The sequence below is a fragment of the Urocampus carinirostris genome, chromosome 4 (genome assembly GCF_059441175.1).
Source record: "Urocampus carinirostris isolate Australia breed hairy pipefish chromosome 4, RoL_Ucar_1.0, whole genome shotgun sequence".
NCBI classification, from domain to species: Eukaryota; Metazoa; Chordata; class Actinopteri; order Syngnathiformes; family Syngnathidae; genus Urocampus; species Urocampus carinirostris.
This window is the reverse complement of record NC_142352.1, coordinates 44,943,836-44,964,785: the sequence shown is the minus strand read 5'-3', so window position 1 is coordinate 44,964,785 and position 20,950 is coordinate 44,943,836. Positions and strand designations below refer to the sequence as shown.

The 20,950-nt window shown below is 38.2% G+C and overlaps 1 protein-coding gene and 1 long non-coding RNA gene across 3 annotated transcripts in view; one reads left to right on the top strand and one right to left on the bottom strand.

Moving 5' to 3' along the window:
* The window catches only part of LOC148367670 (talin-2), a 191,567-nt gene that overhangs the window by 146,467 nt on the left and 24,150 nt on the right, over positions 1-20,950 (bottom strand). The window lies entirely within an intron of this gene.
* On the top strand, positions 6,126-19,598 carry LOC148367671 (uncharacterized). The gene is made up of 4 exons (XR_015850213.1): positions 6,126-6,218; positions 17,785-17,863; positions 17,942-18,006; positions 18,908-19,598. It is a non-coding gene; the product is annotated as an uncharacterized LOC148367671 (long non-coding RNA).

Here is a 20,950-nt window from a genome sequence, read left to right as displayed (position 1 = left end):
GCATTTTCCTGGCAATGAAAACACAAATTCAAGCATTTTTCATGGATTTCAAGCACCTGTACAAATCCTGAATCTTTGTAAGAATCCAGTGTATGTTCCATAAAACATGTATGTTTTAACGTACCCATTCTTCTTTTCTTTAGTATTATTTGCTACATAACTAAATGAACGCTAAATGTTAGAAAAAACATAACAATTATTCGATTGTTCAACTAATCATTTCAATAGTCAATGACTAGTCAGCTATTCAACTAGCCGTTTCAGCCCTTGGAGCATCACAGATAGACCTATATTGGTTTTCAGGGCCAATGCCAATAGTAATGAGAGGAAGTCGATAACCGATATTTGGAGCAGATATTCATTTGCAGTGAAAGCTTAAATATTTCAATATTTCTTCCACTGCTTTGCATTTTAATAATGTAAAAACTTGAAAAAAATAAAAGATTGCATATGCCATGGTGTGCTTGCTTGCATGTTGATTGGTTAATATGCGTGCATGCCCCTGGATTCCGCTAGACTGTCCACGCACCAGGGTCTGACAAAATTCTCTGGGAAACACTGTGTTCTGATAACACTGCACAGTATCATTCAATTGCAAAGCCCCCCCAACTCTCACCCATACTCAGTTTTTTTGGACAAAAGCCAAAAAAGCCTCTGCTTTTTTTCAGGGCCACAAATCTCCTTTATTGGTTCCCCATGCCCGTTTTGGGGGACTACAGACATCTGGAGTACAGCTGTTGTAATGCGTGAAAAGCTACACACAGTGATACACACTCATCCACATGCACCGCCACAATATCATGGCCTTAGCTACGGAGGTCAAGGGTCTGGAGTCTTGTGTCCAGGCTCACCGTTTAATCTACTGTGGTGACAGACAATCTGTGGAAATCAAATACCCAACACAGGCAGAATGGTCTCACTGAAATAGGCAGCGACGCCAACAGACACTCCTGTAGTGGAGTCCCACTCGGGTCGCTTCTATACAAGGCAACCAACCATCTGACGCTCTGTTGGGACAGTAAATAGTGGCACTGATTAGTGCTGCACTTTTATAGTAAGTGTGTGACTGTTGTGGTTTCTACTAATTCAATTATAGACTTAGAATTCCAGTTTGGTCTATTCCTATGAATGGACCCAGTCACGGCAAACTGAGAGAATTGTATGCATTTGTTATTAAGACTTTTGGGTGAAGCCTAAAAACAAATGGTCTGCATTTATATAGCACTTTTCTAGTCAATAAAGACTTCCCAAAGCACTTTACAATGTGCTTCACACTATTCCCTTTTACATATTAACTAACCGATAGCAGCGTCAGCCTGCTACCGGGGGCATTAGGAATTCGGTGCCTGTCCCAAGGACACTTCGACATAACACGGAGGAGCTGGGAATTGAACCTGCGACCTCTTGATCCAAAGACGAGAACTCTACCTCCTGAGCTAATGCCGCCAGACGTAAACTACCATAGCTTCTATAAGGCACACGTAAAAAACCCCGAACTGTCCAGTAATTTGTAAGTGCGTCTTATAATTTGATACCCCAAAATATTCTGAGGAAATTCAATATTTCTTCCACTGCTTTGCAAATGACACCCAGCTTTATCTTTCCTGCAAACCCAACTTGATACTCCCACCACCAACCTCAACTCCTGCCTTTTTTAAATAAAATAAAAAAAGTTGATGTGCCTCATCAACCTTCAGAGCTTTCAGCCCCTCTGACCCCCAGTTCTGGACCTCATTGTCACCTGACCTCCGAAGTTCTGCGACCCTGTCCACCTGACTCAAAACTCACCTCTTCAAACTTGCCTTTTCTTGACCATCTGCCTCACATACAAGTACAATGTATAATTATTATTATTATGATAGTTCCGTGGTGCATCATTCTCCACAGGATACGCTGCATTCAACTTAATCATTTTGATATTGCGCTAGTATAACTAATATAGATATATGCAGCATGTATTTCTTATTTAATGCTTTTAATTTTTGTTTATGGCTCCAGACACATTTTTTTTCATCCAATATGGCTCTTTCAACATTTTGGGCTGCCGTCCCCTGTTCTAGCCTCAAATTCTGAACTATTGTAAAAGCCTGATTGTATTTGAAAGGACTCAGCCTGCGAGAGTATTCTGTATTAAAATTGGCGACCTTTTCGTGCCACAAAATTAAATAAAATGATAAATCACAGACATAAACGTGAAAATGACTGCGTGGAAAACATAATAAAAGGCTTTTATGGATGAAAAAATGAGGAATAGGATGGATTAAGTCTGCAGACATATTTGTTTCCACGGGCCAAGAGCAAGACAACTAATCAAAGCATATGCTGCAAGGGAAATATTTTTAAAAGCGCACCATCACGTTATTTTCTTTTAATAACTAGCCTCGCTCCCATCTGTGTAAAAATATTTACATGTTGATGCTTGTTGCCACCAACACGTTGAACAAGTAAAAGATCTAAGGAGTGAATAGGAAAAAAGACAAGAAACAAGAGACATGATATAACAGTTATTGGTTTTTACTTCAAATATTTGGAGCAGGAAACAAAACTATAGCCAATGTATCATTCTCAATGAGGTTTTGAAAATGCAGTGTAGTGCACTGATGTGCATTCGAGGTAATATGAAAAAATTATATTTTATTTTGTATACTATAATCTAATATATATATTACGCAGTGGTTACTGAGTGTGCGGCACAGTTCTGAGGTCGTGAGATCAAAGCCCCTGTGTGGAGTTTGCATGTTCTCCCTGTGCTTGCGTGGATTTCCTCCGGGCACTCCGGTTTTCTCCCACATTCCAAAAACATGCATGTCAGGTTAATTGGCCGGTCCAAATTGTCCCTAGATGTGAATGAGCGAGCGAATTGTCTGTCCCTGTGTGCCCTGCGACTGGCTGGCAACCAGTTCAGGGTGTCCCCTGCCCACTGCCCGAAGACAGGTGAAATGGGCTCCAGCACCCCCGCCACCCTACTGAGGATAAGCGGTGCAGATAATGAATGGATAATGGATGGAGCGTCTGCAGATGCAGTGTGAGGCAAGAAATTCTCCTGCCTCATGGCACAGGGCGATAGAGAGATCAAAGATTCTGATTCAGCGCGCACCTCAGCAACAAGCAATAGAATTAGAGATAGTATGAGTAAGCTAACAGCAAGTCAAGCCACCTATATTTTTTCTCTTTTTTTTCATATAGGGGGACTACCGATCATATATTGCTTTCATTTAAAAATGAGTAGCGTAAACTATGACTTTTTTTTCTTTTTTTTTTTTGCAAATCTAACCGTGTCACAACAGACAGAAACCTCGCCGCACCCAAAATATGCATTTTATTCTTTATTAGGGATGGGGTACATGTTAGATTGAGAAAGTCTGAATGTAAAACTGTCTTTAACATAATATAATTTGCAAGAAATCCCGATTGAAAGAAATCTTGCAATTTATTGCGTTTCATATTATGAAAAAAGAAGTTTGCTTAAAATGTCAGTTGTTTCTGCTGATGGGTCCGAATATACTAGTTTTATCTTATTGTACATAGAATGTTTTTATACAGTATTTTGAATTGAATTTCGGTGTCTATAAAGTGCTATATAAATAAATAGGACTAGCAAATACTGTCATCTAACAAAATAAAGGAAAATCAAAAAAAACGAAAAATGGAATGTGCATTTTGGTTTATACTTGCCGCTTCTTAAAGGTGTTGTACAGTGTGTAAAAATGTATTGCCTCCTAGTGGTACAAAAAAATAATTCAGTTAAAAAAAAAACATTCGTTTGAATACTAAGCAAATAAAAAAGAACTATCATTCCTAATGTTATTGTATTAAATAAATCGTGGGTCGAGAAATTTCCATTTCTTCTACACAGTGGAATACCTACTTAAGTTGCCGCGATGTTTGTCTGTCATCACCAGTGCCATCAAGAGGTAATATATTGCACACGTATGCCTTTAGTCGATATAATACAGAGGTTTTAAACCCAAGTGAGTTGGGTGGGGGCCACTGAAACTAGGTTGGTTCATATAATGTTTTCCACAAAGACAGCGCTGATAAAAGCATTCCGCTGTTCTTAAAAGGACAATGTTTTATATTCCTCCACTACATGTCGCTGTAATGTGTAGTGCAATCAGGGAAGACTACAAACCAAGGAGACTGAAACTAGACAAAAGGCACCCTTTACATTCCAATTTTTATCCATTGTTTCAAAAACAAGGACAAAAAGATGGAATAAAGATTTTTTTTAAATGAATAAAAAATAAGGAAGAAGACAGACGAAAAAGAGGCAATGGAAAGAAAACAGATATAAAAAAAGGTAGGGGAAAAGAAAGGCAAAAAAATGAAAATGGAAAAAAGAAGGAAAAAAGAGAAGAAGTAAAGACAAAAAAGACAAAAGTGAAAACAATTCTCTCTTTTTTCTTTTCATTTTTAAACTTGTTTTGTTTTTTTCTTTTTTTTCCTTTTTTGAATGTTTTTTTGTCTTTTTTGTCTTCTTTTTTGTCCCTTTTTCATTTCTTTTTTTACTTCTTTTCTCAATTATTTTTTGCATTTTATCCTTTATTTTATTTTCTGAAGTAATTAGGTGTGTTTTCTTCCGAGAGCTTGAAACTCCTGATATAATACTTTTATCCTATGCTAATGGGTCAAAGAACTGGTTTTTAATGTTCATGATATTTTGTTCTATGTTCAAGCAACCCATTTTCAGGACCTGATGGAAAAAGGCCACAGATCTTTCCTTGTTCTGGCCGAAGCTCACGCTCACTTCCGCACACACAACCAAGCACTTTCATCCATTCAAATGAAGCAGAGTATACAGAGCAGTGTTGGGCACGCTACTTTAAAACAGTAATTAGTTACAGTTACTCACTACTTCAAAAAGTAACTTACTTAGGAACTGAATTACTCTATAGCAAAAGTAACCAGTTACCAGGCAAAGTAACTATTTCCGTTACTTTAAAAAGAAGTTGTACGTCAAAGAATTTGACATTTTCTGAGCAATATTCGAGTCAGATGAAGAAAAACAGACAGGTAGTTGTATTATAGAACCTTGTAATATTTAGTGCACCTCACCAGCAACAGATTTATCCTACACTTGATGTGCAACAAATATAAACGATACCATAAAATAACAATCAACAGCAAACAATATAAAGTGAGTTTTAAAAAATAAATCTAACTTGGCTGGTCCGTTGTTGAATTTGAATTTTGACTCTTTTCAGCTTGGCTCACTAAAAAGAGCTGGTTCTTCAGGTTGTATTGGTTGTTTGATCCTTATATTTCCATTTATTATGTCTTATGACTTAATAAGGGAGAAAAAAAGCAAAATTAACATTTAAACATTAACACTTAAAAACACAGGTAATATAAATTTAAATCACTATAAATAAATCTACAAAGAAAAATATATAATAGATAACAATTTTAACTTTTTCAATACACAACATATTCAATGTCAACAGCACAGAATCCCCCCAAAAATGCATTTTTAGCAATCTCAAGAGAAAAATAGCGTCTCAAAAGTAACTGGCTCTCGATTGGCGGGTAGGCGGCTCCCATTTCCAAGAGCCGGTTAATAGGGACCTTTCGTTCACGAACGACACGAGTTGGGGTGATCGCATTTTTCTCAAATCTGAGGCGTGTTCAGGAGAGTGATCAGACATGTAGTCTCTTGATAATCGCTTGAAGCGCACTGCTGAACGTTTTGTAATCGCTCACTGTGATTGCCTTACTGATCCAAAATGGCCGACGACAGTACAATGGATTTCGTTCTACAGCTTGCTTTGAGCGAGTTGGCTGATATGAGCGACAGTTCGCATATTGACACAGTTAAGGTTATCCTAAACGCAGTGGAAGGGTCATACCTGTCTTGCATTGTTCACAAACATTACCAGGCAATGTAAGACGATATATTACATCGCCAACAGCACTCGTCAGGGTGAGATCCTCCATCTTCTGCACTGTCGACGCCATGTTGGAAATCAAAGTAAGCGGTCTTTCTCCCGTGATTACTCGGGCACGCGAGCGCTCAATAATCACTGGCCGTTCAGAAGCTAGCGATAGCTCGCGATAGCAATCACTCACTCTCCTGAACACGCCTCAGACCTTAATTGCATTTTCTTGCGGGGCGTTGGTAAATGTTACAATCCTATTGGCTATTGAACTATATGGTAGTGGATATTTTAAATGGCGACATGATCCGACAAGACGTGACAACTCGGAGGAGAGCGGAACAGGTTTGCACCACTTTTGATTGTCAGTAACGATATCGGCGTTTTAACAGTGAAAAAAAATAGTTTAGATAACCACATTACTAAGGAAATAAACTTCGTTACGTAAAGGTGTTATTTATTTCAGCATTATTCCCAACACTGATACACAGAGATCGTTTCACCCGACCAGGGTGTGAGATTAGAGCCTAGCAGACCATCTCTCGTGAATTTCCCACCTAATCTTCTTTCCCATCTCAGCAACAGAGAAACCAGAGTCCTCTAATCCGCTAGACAGCTGCGAGTTAGTGGACAGTCGGCCAACAGCTATGACAAAATTCCAATTCGGTGAGCAGTTATGCATTGGGACACATTTCAATTACGATAAACACTCGTATCATTTTACATTAACAGCGGTTAAGAAAAGGTTTTTGTCGCCAGAGTATGAATCACACAAAGCCAATAACGCATGATTAACCCTGTTTTGTCTCATACAGGCCGCTTGGAATTTTTTTTTCCACGAAACAGTCAGAAATCATTACTTTTGGCCCTTTTTTCTAGAATTTCTAGAAGAACCCAAACTTTCAATATCAAAACCGACAGCAAGATAAACATACACAAAAACAAAGAAAATAAAAAAGGGAAAAAGTAGCAAAAAACATAAAACATTTTACCATGGCCCTTAAAATAAATTATTGTAAACAGATAAATACATTTGTTGAATACATGAGTAGATTCACATTATATTCTCCTCATTAGTTGCCTAAAAATAATTATCAATCCTTGAATAGACTTTTTTATTCCATGAAGCCCATGAATTGCAATCTATTTAATTTTATTTCTAAAATAGCATGTAATCATGTTATTACTATGTTATTACCGGGTTAATTATTTAAAAATAGGGTTGAATAGACTCAATCAACCAAAACAGAATCCTTTTACCAGAAAATCACAATGACCCAGAACTGGTGAGTTATTTTCAGAACAGGTCCGGGGTTCTTAGAAAGCACCCGCGGGCACAACGTTGAAGACCCCTGCTATAGTGGATTCAAAATCGCATTTGCTACAAAAGGGACAGGTCATAGGCAACACCCACTTTCATCATCTTCAACTACCAGTTTGAGTGTTTAACTCAAGCTGCCACTTCAAATGAAGAACTTTGAGAGGATCAAACTATTTTGGATTTCCCAAGTGCCACTGGGGCAAATGATACAAGTGGCCCATTCTTCACTGATCAAAACAAGTCTATGAATGATGATTGAAAAAAGGGGCTGAAAACCCACTCTTAACTTTTTGTTCAGGTTGTGGCTCTTAAAATGGCCAAGACAACATTAAGGTTACCTAACCCTCAGGCAGCAATGAAGCCCACAGCAGTCGACAACAATTCATCTCAGACTAATCCGATCTCACACATGCTGGAAAACACATCTTTGAAATGGGCACTTGTTTGTCCACTCCATTTTTTTGAGCAGTTATCATTTTAACAAGCAAACATTAACCCTTTAACATTCCTGTAAAATTCACCTAAAATCCCAATCCAAGACGTACACAAAGTAATTCAAATGCTGTTCTTGGGCCATTTAGAGAATATTTATGGTTTTGGTCTCTTTTGAAAGGCAACACTCTGATATTTTGTCCTAAATAAATAAATAAATACATAATAACTGCAAGTGCTACTAACTTTGAGTGATCTAAGTTGGAGCACACAAAAATAGAAGGTTTTTATTCTCACGTGAACTTTCTTTTTTATTTACAATCATATGTCTGCAGATGAGTGTAGCATCTTAGCTGAAAAACAGGACTGACAATAGCTTGAAGCCAGACCTAGTACCTTGTAAAATGTCATCAAATTCTGAAAAACTAAACATTGAATTGTACACATTTTTCCAAGGGTTAGGTTAAGGCGCTACCAAAAGTGGCCATTTTGAGACGACAAGTTGACAGCAATAAAATCTTTGCAACCGTGTATTTTACTTTGGCAAATTTAGACATTGTGAACGAGTTGTAAATGTTTTACCATTTGGAGACAACAAGTTTACAGCAATAAACACTCAACTGTGTATTTTACTTTGGCCATTTGTTTAGACATTGTGAAAGAGTTGTAAATGCTTCAGTTTTCTTTCCAGAAGTCAATTCATGATTGTGCTCACTTGCGGGTGATAATCGTGCATAAATATGGATCCTTGGTTGCATTTACACAGGTTAATTTTAATCTCTGATTAGAATACACCATGTAAAATTGCATAAAATTACGTTGAGAATTTAATTGGATGAACAATGTGTCAGTCAACATTTGAATACTATAAGCTACAGATTTTTCAATCTGATGTAGGTCATTTTGTTGTGTTTTTTCCAATACAGGTCATCATAGGTTGTCTCATGAAAAAAAGCTTGTAATTGGCCAAGAGTGATGTCAATCAAAAGGTCAGAGGCTAAATGCCATACTGGAAATCATCTGACGAGTCTGTTTAATTTTAAAGAGGAGTTACGGAGCAAAGCAAACGGATTGAAACATGGAACGTCGAACAATGTAAAAATGTTTCAGGCAGAGTTCTTTCTATCTGTCGGCATTATCGTTTATTTTGTAGTAAATGTTTTATACTGTTGGATTCGCTGAACTCTCCTGAATGTAACGAGACCCTGTTTGCAGAAAATTATGTCATCAGCTTATTATCATTGCACATTATTGGTGAGCTGTGCCCGCTTTATAGTTTTCATTTATCTTGTTTCAGACTGAAAGTGATTTTTCTGTGATCAGTATGATCATCATATTTGGAATTCCAAGAATGTAGGCTTTCCGATGATATTTGGCATGACGTATTTCAGTGACTGATGACATTGTTAAGGCACAATTTTGTTCATCAACAATCTTTTAATGTTAAGGGGTCAAACACCAGTCTTTGTTTGATATGTCACAGGTTACAGTGACCATACACCTTTTTCATTGCTAAATTCAAGCCCTTTTTCAGGACTTTCACAGTCAATATTCCCATTTTTCAGTACCTTCAAAAGAAGAACTCTGGTGTGAATTAGAGGTCATCGGATATTCGGCGGGCCCAATATTGGCACCGATATTTGTGAATTTGAAGGTTATCATATCAGCTTTTTTTATTAATTCGACCAACATTTAAAACCGGGTAAGGGGAGCAGGCGAGAGCTTTGCTCTGAAGCTTTGTTATTCTCTCACTCGCTCCGCTGCCCTGAGGAAATGATATATTAGCTCTGATCATCATATTAGTTTGACAATAAAGTGCGTGTGTTTGTGAGTGAGAGAGCATAAAAAGCATGTTGAAGTGGAAGGCTGAGTGATTATCAGTTATCATTAGTTTGTCAATCCGGCTCTAAACTAGGAGTGCCGACACTTTTCAATTTGCCAACTATGTTCCGCTGAAATGTCCATACACTTTTTGCTTTAAGTTAGTTTAAGTCATATTGGTTTTATTTACATTTTTATTTTTTCATTTATTGCAAAAAACTTTAAATATACGGGTTGCTGCTAAGCCTAATTTTATTTCCTGCACTATTTTTTTGTTTAAGTGAAAGAATAGTCATATTAGTTGTGATTAAATTCTAATTTATTCACTGTAAAATGTCTCAGAAAGCTATTCAAAGTTTTGTTTGAATTTCAAACAAATGTTTTTTTTGTTTCTTTCTGCATTCTTAACAATTTTTCAAAAATGACAATGACAGCTTCCATTTTCAGTTGCAAGAACTTCTTGCCATTATAGATTACCACTGGAAAACTTTGCCTTAATTTTTTGGCATGGCCCATAATAGATGACCATACTCTAAATGATACGTAACCCTTGACTAACATACTGTACATTTCATAGTGTCTTATTTAGGTGTTGCATGACCTGCTTTCTTGGGTGCAGGGACGTAAGGGGCAATGATGCTTCATAGGACAATGCCCAACAAACTAATACCAGCTGCTGTTAATCATAAACGAAGAAGAAATGCAATGGCAAATTCAAGCACTTTTCAATCCTTGAAAACACAACATTAATTTGAGCATTTTCAAGGATTTCAAGCAACTATACCAACCCTGCACTTACAACAGCCAGTCACAGAACATGTAATGGCTTCAAAAATTCGAGATCCTTCTTAACCCCTTAACGTTCTGACGGCCTCAAAAAAGTCTGAAACAAGATACCCGAAAACCATTAAGCTGTGATAGCTCACCTAGAAGTCCCCTTGTAGTCAGCTCATGAGATCATTCTTTGTAAACATGGATTCCTTACATCCAGGACCGTCCAGTTAATCCTACTGTGTAAAACATTTACTCCGATACACACGATAATGCAGACAGATACAAAAAATATGCCAGAAGTACATTTATATTTTCCTTTTTGTCGTCTGTTCATTTTGCCACATCATTTTTGTTTACAAATAAACAGACTTGTAAAATTATTTTCAACATAGCTGCTAGCCTCTGATCTTTTGATTGACACCCCTTTTGGCCAATGGCAGGCTTTTTTCCCCACAGTCCACAGCCAACCTTGGCCTGTAAGGCCTTGTTTGATAAAAGAGAGATCGCCTCATTTAGTGACAAATATAGTAAGCCAGTAGTAAATGGTAAATGGTCTGCATTTATATAGCGCTCAATGAAGACCTCCCAAGCGCTTTACAATGTGCTTCACACTTACCCATTCACACACACTCACACACCAATAAGGAGTCAGCCATGCAAGGCGCCTACCTGCTTATTGGGGGCATTAGGGATTCATTGTCTTGCCCAAGGACACTGAACAATGCGCAGATATTCAATGTGTGTTCAAATTACACCCCAAAATCAAAGTGCTCAACGCCACTCGGGATTCATTTTTATGCACCATTATTACAAGCAAGTGTGTACAATTATTGATTGACTTCTGGAAAGAGAAGTAAAATATTTACAACTCTTTCAAAATGTTTAAAAAAATTGTCAAAGTAAAGTATATATGCAAAACATTTTGTGCTTTTAACATGTCATCTCCAAATGGCCACTTTTGGAAACGCATAGACCTACCAATACAAAAATGTGTAGAACACAATATTTAGTTTTTCAGATTATGATCAAATTTGACAAGGTACCAGATAAGGCTTCAAGCTGTTGTCTCTTCCGGCTAAGATGCCCAGCCTACACTCATCCGCAGGCATTTGATTGCAAAAATAAAAATAAAAAATCAGGCGAGAATAAAAACATTTTAGTTATGTGTATTTCATTGCAGATTACAATATTACTATTACTTGGAGTATTTTAGTTTGGTGTAACGCGTCAGAGTCTTACCTTTCAAAAAACAAAACAAAAAAACATCCATATTCTCCAAACGGTTCAAGAACAGCATTCAAGATACTCTTTGGATTGGGATTCTAGGCGAATTTTACAGGAACATTGGGGGTTTAAAGGAATTGAATAGCAAATGAGAGATGTTTTGAATTCAAAGAAACAAGTTAGACAACACAGAATATGAGCCAGCGTAGTATAGAACAGAGATGTCAGGACTGTGGCCTCAAAGGGCATATCATCTTCTATAGGTGCGGCAGCAACTGGCAACCGAATAGCCTGGCATGAAATATAATATGACCGGGAAAAAAAATCTTGATTCTTATCAGACCGGGAGATAAAAATGATAAATACATTTCAAACCAGTAAATCACACACATTTTTAAAAGCAATTTGTTTTATTGATTAAAAAATAAATCGTGTGCAAAACGTTTAAGCAAGAATAACAGATTTTAGTTGAACAAAACTTTTAACTGAACGTGTGCTAAAAAGATATCAATTGTTCCAATAACTTGCTCAAAGGCCTCGATTCAAAGGTTTGTAAATTAAAACTAAGCACAATCTTTGAGTAATTCAAACGAAACTCTAATTTTGTGCTCTCGATTTCACAATTTCTTGAGTTTTAATGCAACAATTGTACAAAGAATTTGCAGTGTGCAAATCATTTTATGCATCATTTTTTTTACTTTTACTTGGTCTAATTGTAAACTTTGAAAGGGACACTGTGTAATATTTGACCCCTAGATGTTGCTGCGTTTTGTAGTGCAACCGAAAGAGAATGCTACAAAGCACAAGGAGGGTTACAAACTACGGAGACTCAAAGTGGCTGAACAACATTACTTTTTAAATCGTTTTTCTTGCTTAGCCGTTCACAAGGTTTTGTTTTTCTGGGGGTACCCAAAACAGCAAGATGGCAGACAATTGTGTCAGCTGCTTCAAGGTGTACTTCATGTTATGTAAAATAATGCAAATTTATTGACCTATCAGTATTTGGAAAAAAAAAAAGTTTTATCACCATTAGGTGGATCTAAATAATACACGATGTCCCTTTAAAGACTTTCAATTGGTAGATTAAAATACAGACACAGTTGCCATGTTTTAACTATTGGACATGGGCATTATAACTTAGATCTTGACAAACCACAATTATCCTGAAACATTTACCCCTTCAGAGAAAAAGTGAGTGACCCATTTTACTCAAAAAATGGTAATGGGAGGCTGCACCATATATTATAGTAGCCTTGAACCCAACTCTAAAGTGCTCTGATCTGAGGGAAGACTTAGAAACTGTCCAGCAAAGGAGTTCAAAGACAAAGTGACATCTTTCAACAAAACAGAAATTGTGTTCTATGTTTGAATGAAAACCTGCAGAAAAGAATAATTTAGTTTTACACCAAATTTAGTCAAACTACAAGTCTCCAGTTTTAATTTGAACATGACATTTCGGTTAGATTTCAAGATGAACTTTGTCGTGGATGGTACAGTATTTAGATGAGGTCATGGTGAGAAAGTTTGATCACAATTTTTTTCTTTTCCAACCCTTTTCTCCCACTCTCTCTTTCACTCTCTGTGTCTGTCTTTTTCTCTTTCTTTGTTGCTCTTTGTCTCTTTCTCTCTCTGTGTCTTTTTAACTTATTTTGCTCTAACTTCCTTTTTTTTTCATTTTCTCTCTTTTCTCTTTCTCTCTTCCTACCCTTCGCGCTTTCTTTTCTCTTTTCTCTCCTTTTGTCTTTCTATTTCTCTTTGGATTTCTTTCTTCCTCTCTCTGTTTCCCCCCTTTCTCACAACTTTTTCTCTTTTGTTTCTCACGCTCTCTCCTTCTCTCTTTTTCTTTCACTGTCCCGCCCTCTCTCCTCCCCCCCTCTTTCTCTTATTTCTTTATCTCTCTTTTTCTTTCTCTTTAATCTACTAGTCCGGCCCCCGACAGAATGTTTGTTCTATCGTGTGGCCCCAGAGTTAAAATTAGTTTGACATCCCTGCCCTAGTGGGAGGTGGCTAGAGTCAAGAACGCATTCATGACTCTTTCTGGGAGATTGATACAGAGGAGGGGGTTCCCAGCCCCCTCACCCTTGGTCATTAGGTGACCAAACCCCCCAATTCCAACCCCTAATGCCGAGCGCCAAGCAGGGAGGCAATGAGTACCAATGTTGTAAGTCTTAGGTATGACTCAGCCAAGATTGAACCAGCGACCTCCCAGTCCCCGAGCGGGCGCCCTACCCCCAAGGCCGCCGATGGGGAGAAAAGGTTTCATGTTGGCTTTAAATGTGTTAACTGTTTTTTTAACAGTCGCCTGAATGGGCTTTCACACCAGAACCAACTCACCACACTATACAAACTTAACACTGCCCTCTAGCAGATGGAGATTGCATTTTCTTTGCATTCCTTTAATAAAATCGTAACTTTTTATAAACATGACAGAGAAACTTGCTTCTTCTTATGACATACTCATAAATATATGGTAGGCCGGATTAAATCATCTAACGGTCGGATGTGACCCGTATGTCTGACATTCCGGGTGCAGGATGATCGTTTAAGTCCCACTTTTTTTAAGGGCTCAAAGTTGTTGAAATGGGTCACTGACAAAGTGTCACAAGGAGCAGATTGGAATCTGTTTGCGAGTGGGGGTGGGGGTGGAGGCTGAATGGCAGAAAAAGAACTGCTGGTGATAAGTGAAAGAGGATGCGAAAGACACAGAGAGAACAGGCTTGAGTGATATCCTGCTTGGTCAGCACCTTGTGAGTAAAAGTACCAAAGAGGAGAGAAGAACATTATTGCACGTAGTCACTACAGCTAGGGTCTCCAACTCAATTTACTGGGGGGCGCTTGAGTTGAGGTGCTACGAAATAATTCTTTCCATAAACACAAGGGCACTTTGCTTGCAAAATTACATTTAATTGCAAGAACACTGAACGTATGCATGAACGACGAATGAACTTTGCATGAACTTTTCACCACCAGATGTTTCCGATGACGTGGTCACGCGATTTCAGGCACCCTGGGGATCGCGTTCCTGTGGTTGTGCACAAACTGTCATCCCTCTCTGCCCCACTGATGACAAAGATACTTTGTCATCTTTTTCTGGAAGAAAAAGCATCTGTGTTTCTATATCCATATATTCACTTTTATCACCACACTGCTTGACTACACCTACTCAGGGGCCGTCTACACACTCTCAATCGTTGGATACAGGAAGCAGTACTAAGTGGGGGCGTCATCGATGTGTGGACAAAGATATGATCAAAGAAACTCCTGAAATCAAATGGTAATACTGAAATCATTCCCAGCGGCTTGATACTTACTGATAAGCCGCTGCACAGCCTTTATAAAAATTGTTTTAGTAAAACAAAACACTCCCCCATTCGTGCAATCATTTAACTTATTTTATGTGATTTTTTTTCTACTTTTTGTGTAGTTCGAAAAAAATATTTTAACAGAAGATTTGAAATTAAAAATACTTTTTACGTTTTTTGCACAAAACTATTCATCAAATCTTTATTGCTAGCAAATCATATTCTGGAGCAGACCGACATACACTTACTTGCCGCAAATGGCCTGCGGGGCGCAAGGTCGAGACCTCTGTCTCCATCCATCCATCCATTACCGCTTATCATCAGTAGGGTAGCGGGGGTCCCAGCTATCTTCGGGCAGTGGGCAGGGGACACCCTGAACTGGTTGCCAGCCAGTCGCAGGGCACACAGGGACAGACAACACTCGCTCATTCACATCTAGGGACAATTTGGACCGGCCAATTAACCTGACATGCAGGTTTTTGGTAATGTGGCAGGAAACCGGAGTGCCCGGAGAAGACACACGCAAGCACGGGGAGAACATGCAAACTCCACACAGGAAGGCTGGTAGCTGGATTTGAACCCATTACCTCAGAACTGTGCCGTATTTTTCATCTCACAGTTGGCAGAGACGATAAAAAAGCACATTTCAAAAAATATATATTCATTATTTCAATTTCCTAATCTTAAATCGGATTCTCATCTTCAAAAAAAAACACAATTATCCTCACTGTCCACTTGACTGTGCTCAAGTGCAGCAGCTTGTATGAGAGAACAAGTTGTCATGAAGGGACAAACAACCAAAATCCCACTCGCCATCTGCCGCTTACTGTATAAACTGCCATTTAAGTCGATCATCACACGGAAAAAAAATGTGTGCAAATATTTTCCATACCAAATTAATCCGGCATCAAAATACAGGGTTCCTACAACTTTTTCAAGGCTATTTTTTCCAGTACCTTCGAAGGAAGAAATCCAGATCAAAAGAAAGGTTTTTTTGTTGTCTTCGATGACTAAAATAAAGTCGCTTTCTTGCAGCTAGCACATAGTTTGTGCTATTTTGCTCTGTTCCTATCTATGATCCAAAATATTTTTGTGTTCATGGGCTGCTATTAACTGACATTAATTTTGCCGTTCTTCATTAATGCATGCGCAGCTTGGCTACACAACAATTGTTTACAGTGTTAGGTAATAATGGAGTTTAATACGGAATATAAAAGAAAGAATGTGCTGTAGGTATTAAAAGCAGAAAAATGAGCCAACCCTTGACTGATTTTAATGATATACCTGTAGATTGCTCTGAAGAGAAGTGCATCCAATATTTTAATCTTAGAAGCTGCTGATCTTTTGCTTTTTGTCTTACTTTCTTTTCTTGCTGAAAATAAAACTGACAATAGTGATTTTTTTTTTGCATTTTATCATTTATTCGAAGGACTGGAAAGTTCATCCATCCATTATCTGCACCGCTTATCCTCAGTGGGGTCACGGGAATGCTGGAATCCCATCCCAGCTATTTTCGGGCAGTGGGCAGGGGACACCCTCAACTGGTTTCCAGCCAGTCTCAAGGCAAACAGAGACGGACAACTCACTCGCTTAATCACACCTAGGGACAATTTACCCTGATACGCATGTTTTTGGAATGTGGGAGGAAAACTGGAGTGCCCGGCGAAAACCCACGCAAGCACGGGAAGAACATGCAAACTCCACACAGGAAGTTTTTCGGGACTGAAAAGTTAATATTTTTAATTTATATTTTATTGTTTTGCATTTTCAGGGATTTTGTGTTGTTGTTTGACCATAAAATATGTTCAGTGTGTAAAAGCTAAAATGGTTTTGTATTTTACAATTTTTTTTTTATCTGCGAATATTTAAATCTATATTTCATGAGTTTTTTAGGGATCCCCTGCATAGCATATGATATTACTATTTACTAAATAATTTGGTGCATAATGTTTTATTATCATTGATAATATATCCTTAAAACCCCCAAAATCTGAAGAGCCATTTGGTTTTCTAAATAGAGCGGTGACACAAAATGACAATCTACCAGAGTAGGCATGTTGTCATTTTCACACAGGTTTTTTTTTTCTTTATTGATCGTGCGGTCTGTAGAGTCAGACTGCCAAGAAACTTGGAAATGGCAACAATTTCAGCAGTTTAAACCACTTCACCCAAAATTCAAGTATTTTCCTGACCTTAAACACAATATAAAAATTCGAACCCTGACTCCGAGCAAATCCAATCACATTTGGCCCAGGATAAACACTGAGCAAGGCAAGTTTGCAAAATGCCAGCAGTTCATGCATTTGTGCAGGGATAACATAATTCATCGTGGTACACACAGTGAAAATAGGAACATAGTAGGTGCGTGAATCAGAACAACCTCCAGTATTTACTTATGAGCCCTGACAAATGACAACCGTATAACAAACCTTTCACAAAAACTCCTACCATTGGAATAAACACCAAATGGAGCTGAAGAAGAAAGAGAAAAAAAGGTAGCTGGACTTGAACCCTGAACCTCCGCATCATGGGACTGCCTTGGGATGCTGTGTTCTTCTTCCGCCATGCATACCACCCCTTATTACGCCCAAATAACTCAATTTTAGTTTCAGTAGTCCATAGCACCTTATTCCAAAATGAAGCTAGCTTGTCCAAATGTGCTTTAGCATACCTCAAGCGAGTTTGTGGCATGTGCGCAGAAAAGGCTTCTGCTGCATTACTCTCCCATACAGCATCTCCATGTGCAAAGTGCGCTGAATAGTTGAATGGTGCGCAGTGACACCAAGGCAGCAAGAACATGTTGTAGGTCTTTGGAGCTGGTCTGTGGGTTGAGTTTGACTGTTCTCACCATCCTTCGCCTCTGCTTATCTAAAAATTTTTTTGGCCTGCCAGTCCGGGCCTTAACGAGAACTGTGCCTGTTGGTCTTCCATTTCCTCACTATGTACATCACAATGGAAACTGACAGCTGAAATGTAAAAAAAAAAAAATGTCTGCATTTATCTAGCTGACTCAGCACTTTTCCTTTTGTCGACTCAGCATTTCTTCCTAGAAAGACATTCCACTCTCCCAGGTAGAACAAGATTGAATATCATCACAATATTTTACAGGCCCTTAGGTAGGTTACCTTAGTTTTGAAAACTTCAAAAAGGATGGCCCAGTAATACTTGTCTTTTACTTGTTTTGCTTTTTTCAGAAATACATTCTACTCTCCCAGGGATACAAGTTTGGCCACGATCTAAATCTTATACAAGCAATCAGGTAGGTCACTCTAGAAATGATGCCGCAAAAAACATACTCAGCACTTTTAGTTTTGCTGATACTGCGGTTTTTCCGGAAAGACATTCCCCTCCTCCAGGCTAACACAATATTAAATTTCAAAGCAATGCCTTGCGGACAGTTAGAAGGGTTGACCTACACGTGAAAAAATTAAAACAAAAGAAGAAAACAAAAGTTGACTCAGCACTTTTGATATGCCTGACACACGCAGTCCATTATAGAGGTCAGTGGTTCTGCCGAGAAGGGAAATGCCACCCAAAAATGGCCTCCAAATTTCCAAAATTTGGTGGGGCCAATTCCTCCATTGGAAGATGCAGTTGAGTTTCATCTGCATAGCAGTGGAGACTGATATCATAAGCAAATAATATCACCTAAAGAGGCATATAAACATAGATGAAGCATATAAATGCTGAAAAGAAGTTGACCAAGTACTGAGCCCCGCAGAACACCAGAGTTAACACCAAAGAGCTCAGAGGTAATTTCACCGTATCTAACACAATGAGTCCTATTTAAGAGGTAGGATCTGAACCATGAGGATAGTTCCCGAGAGACCAATTCATTTTTCCAGCTGATCAAGTAAGATATCCAGGTTCACAGTGTCAAAGGCAGCACTGATATTCAGCAGCAGCAACAGTGATGAAGCGCCAAAGTTAATTGCAAGAAGATCTTAGTTTGTTTATTTATTTATTTAAATTTATTGGACAGCCGCCATCCCGTGCATCCTAATTTCCATATTTCTATTTTGTGAATTCACTTTTTGATATTGCACTTTTGGTATTGCTCAATACTACCATGTATTTTACTTGGATCAGATTGATACCAAAAACCCCAGTATTGCCCACCCCTAGATTTATCATGTTCTTGTTTTAAACTGAATTTTTAGGGACCACAAAAATGTGTGCATCAAGACAGCTGGAGAGAAGCCCCCTTCTCCAGCTCCAACTCTGAAATCGCATTGGGACCACCCAAATTGAAGTCATCAGCCGAACATGACCACATAGTACGCAACATTAGTAAACATGAGCTCCTTTTGCATGCTGACAAACAAAAACCATTGTCAACCCTTTGATAATCAACAAAGCTTTCTCAGAAGCTCAACGAAATTTCCAGGGAAGGAATGCATACAGCTAGACACTCTGAATGCTGCTGCTTCTTCTCCTTGCTGACATCACTTTCTACTCTCAGGCCTGGCAGCGTTCCCATGAACTTGCCCTAAACTAATAAACACAGGATTGTTTCCCTTATATAGCTCGGTTCAACAGATAGCATCACAAGTCTTTGAGAGCCCGTTAAAGACGGATTGGTCCTGGCCCAGAACCAAGTCGGCGAGAGGGGCAGATTGCAGCCAAGTAGAAAGACAGAATGACTGTGTAGAAGCCACTCATTAATGGTCAATAAAAAGGAGCTATTTCTGGTCCCAATAGGTAGGAAGTAAATAAGTTGGAAAGTAGGGATTGACTTACAGTATGTGGGTTTTTCAGGGCCGATACCAATGCCGATTATTGGGATCAAGAGGAGGCCGATACCCGATATTTGGAGCATACATTAAATTTGCTGTAAAAGTTCAAAAATGTTATAAAACAAAGAATATTTGTTATGAATTAAAATAAAATTGTAATAGATCATTGATACATTTTACAGTAAGCAAATTAGAATTTCAAGACAAATCTTTCACTTAAACCAAAAATAACAGTGCAGGAAATAAAATTGAATTAGGCAGCAACTTGTATAAAAGGGCCGCAAAATCTTAAGTAGTGTCCTGATTTGTTTACAAGAAATGATGAAAAATGTCAATATAACCAACATGACTCAAAGTAACTTTAAACAAAATATGCATTGAAATTTCAATGCCGCTGGCGAATTAAGTGTGGAAATCCCTGTTTTAGACCCAGATTGACAAACTAATGTTATGGTAAGAGCTAATCACTCCCACTTTAGCTTGCTTTCAATGCTCTTTCTCAAACTCAAACACTCACGCGTGATTGCTGAATTAATATACCAGTCTCTTTAACTCCTCTTTTCACTATATCTTAATGGCATCAACACGTTTTGACACAGGTATGCCAGGACCGGTTAGCTGAGCTGCTCCTCTAACGTTATTGTTTCTTCTTAAGGTGCTCTGCTCTTGGTCGAATATCCAATCAGAAGGTACGGGGTCGGTAGCGAGGGGGGAGGAGGACAGGAGGGGAGGTGTAGGAGCAATGGAGAGAGAATCTTGGCTGCATATGACACTTAATAATCATCCAGTCAAATAAATGAAAATGCAGATACAGATATCCGTCAAATTCCCAAATCTCAGTGCGGATAATCGGCCAACCCGGTAATCGGTCGACCTCTATCGGAAAGGACACACAAAACTAGGGCTCCAACCAAATACTATTGTAATAGACCACTAATCACCGACTATTTAAATGATTAGTAGAATAATCGAATGATTCTTACATTTAGCATGAAATTAATCAAATTATGAGGCATAAGATAAATGAAAAGTAAGTATTTTACTGAACATACTCCGTATTTGTACAAAATTAAATGAAAATGCTAAAACCTAAAATTTAAAACCAATGAGGCACAGTGCTTGTTCAGCAGAGACATAAATCCATGAATAAACCTCTGTCCAATTTTTAGGGACAGAAAAATACTCAGTTATAAATCAAGTAAATATTTTTTCATCCATGAGCAGGCTCATAAGCAGCAGTAGAACAGTAAATGCACATAATATATGCTTTAAATATTATGTGCATTTTGTGAAGGACATTCAGTGATTAACCGCAAAGTCTGAACCAAAAATACTTAACAATTCTCAACAGTTTCAAATTAAACCGTTTTAACAACTGAGGTTTGTTCTTAGGGACTGCATGTTTTTCGTTTCTAATACGTTTGTCAGGCACAGTCTGATATAACGCTCAAGCTTTCTTTTGTAGCC